Below are 2505 nucleotides of genomic sequence, written 5' to 3'. Positions count from 1 at the left end.
AGAGAGAGAGAGAGAGAGAGAGAGAGAGAGAGAGAGAGAGAGAGAGAGAGAGAGAGAGAGAGTAAAGTATTGTACACCCTCGCGAACTTACACAATCTGCCATCTGTCTTTTGTGTATGCGCCTGAATATATGTGCATGGTTCATATTCTCGGACATGGATCGATGTAATTGCTCCTCCAGCATCTAATAAACTACTCTCTTTCTTTTAATAGTGTATGAATAATGATTTGTTCTCCATATAATATGAACTTATGAAGTTTAAATCAATTCACATGAATGCACTAACATGTTTTCTGATTGTGAGAACTTGTGATTAGGAACCATTTAAACCATACCAAATAGACGGTTCCATATGCGCCTCTACCAAGTTCCCTTTCCTTAGAGAAACCATTTGTCATTTCTCCCAATGATTGGTATGACATTTTGCTTGGTGCCACATTTGCATGGTCCATGTTACTGTTCTGCTCGCAGGAAAAAGAAAAGGAAGCAATTACATTCTTGGAAGTTCGAGGTAGAATAGGCACAAGTCGGTGACAAATTTAAGTGATATTTGCCTTGTTGATTGCAACCACTAGGACATTGGAGGTTGCGCAAATCAGATCCATGCAGGAAAACACCACATGGAAATACAATACAAACATGAATAGATTGTTTCCTGCTATTATAGTGACATACATAAAAAATAAATGGCGACTTATGTTAAGAGTATACATATGTGATGGATAGCATTTGGACAACATAGAGTCCATAAAGGATCCAGGCCTGGGATTCCTCGTGTATATGTATACCATTTTCCCAACTTAGTATAAGTATTTGATCATTTCCCTAATTTAAAAGAATTGGTATCAGTGCACACAAATATGTAGTTCTTTATGAACCATGCATTTCCAACTTTGTTCAAAATACATCTAGCATTGAGATTTCCCTAGCGAAATTTACGAAGCACATATTCTGAGCCAGATATACTAGTAACAGACTAGTACTAAATATGTTTATCTTTATCTTTTTCCCTCTCATTTGATCTGAATGGATACTTAATACTCCCAGTCTTTACTTCTGAAAAAGTGATAAGAAACAAAGCTACATTTGATTTCGGTAGATCTCTCTATGGTGATTTAAGTCCAGAAGGTGATTTCTTCTGATTGGAATATATGCTACTCGGTGGCTTCAATGCTCGATAATGAACAAGATACATGATTTTCTTTTGTGGAACTTTTGAGAACCCTTTCCTCGGCTTATTCTAGATTTTGTTTGTGCGGTTGTATACCTTGGGTGAGGACCCCTGTAAGTTTGACACAAAGATGGTTTTTTCCCATGATGAAGGATCCCATAATAATATGAATATAGGGCTTAGGGGTTAGTGTCCAAGATTTTGGTTCTTATTACACTATACTCATAATCCATATCCTATATTCTACATCATATTATAGTTGGGAAATACCGAGGCGAGCTTAATCAAGATTTTTGTTTACCTGTTGTTCTATAGAGTAGCTTAGTCAAATCCATGGCCCCACTGAAACCGTGGATGCGAGAGTCTGGCCCTTCGGGTCGCGGCTATCCACTCCTGCATTTGGGCAGTGGTTCCAACTCGACAGGTCTGGCCGTAGTTTGCCGGGGCGATTGTAGGATGGTTGGAGGAGTGATCTCTAACTAGTCTCGTCCAGATCCACACGGTGAGCGCCACTACATCCGCGGCATGTGCTCCGCTGTTGGTGATGGACTATGTTGTGGCAGGCTACGTGCCCAGGGTAGGCACAATGCTCCAGTCGGCAGGAGCGAGGCTGATCTGGCGGATGTGCGCTCCTGGTCTAGGAGCAGTTGCGCTTCGCGCGTCCAAGCGTGACTTTGGCTGTGGGATGGAAACTATGGATGACGGATTGAATGCATAGGGATGGTTGTGGAGCAGCGGCTGTCGCATCACATGTAGATGCTTGGATTGCGGAAAAATTGTGGCGACAACACATGACTGACTTCGAGGATGGTGGTACCCGAAGACCCGGTCTTGAGCTCCGGGGTGAGATCCTAGTTGTCACTCGAGTTGGTTATACCTGGCAATGATGATATTTTACCAATCGCCGCCGCCGGTGTAGCTGGACGGGGAAGGGGCGGTGTGGAGAGCCGCCAGGAGAGCCGGGTCCCACGGCGCCGGCGGGAGGGACGGCGCAGACGTCAGGGGCAGCAGCGGCGGCCCGCCTGGCGGCGGCTGCTGCCCGTAGGGCGCCGCGTAGGGCTGCGGCGCGGCGTAGTACGCCTGGTGTGACGGAGGCCGGGTGCCAAGAAGACCCGGAGAGGGAGCCCGTGGAACCGGCATGGAGTAGGCGTGGACGACGCCGGTCCACGGGTTCTGGCCGGCGTACCACGGGGCCGCCGGCTAAGGGGCCGGCTGCTGCTGGCGAGGTGCTCCTCCCTGAGCACCGCCGCCGCCACCACCTCCCTGCTTGCGGCCACCCAGGCGGCCGCCGCGACGGCCTCCCCCATTGGCCGCGGGTTGGGGCGGCGGGAAG

The 2505-nt window shown here is 47.9% G+C and overlaps 1 long non-coding RNA gene across 1 annotated transcript; it reads right to left on the bottom strand.

Moving 5' to 3' along the window:
* Positions 1-331: 331 nt before the first annotated feature.
* Positions 332-2469, bottom strand: LOC119346068. The gene is made up of 2 exons (XR_005167337.1): positions 1474-2469; positions 332-462 (listed from the first exon to the last, which is right to left on the bottom strand). It is a non-coding gene; the product is annotated as an uncharacterized LOC119346068 (long non-coding RNA).
* Between the last annotated feature and the right edge of the window lie 36 nt (positions 2470-2505).

The sequence above is a fragment of the Triticum dicoccoides genome, unplaced genomic scaffold, assembly GCF_002162155.2.
Source record: "Triticum dicoccoides isolate Atlit2015 ecotype Zavitan unplaced genomic scaffold, WEW_v2.0 scaffold38222, whole genome shotgun sequence".
Taxonomy (NCBI): Eukaryota; Viridiplantae; Streptophyta; class Magnoliopsida; order Poales; family Poaceae; genus Triticum; species Triticum dicoccoides.
This window is presented reverse-complemented; position numbering and strand designations above follow the sequence as displayed.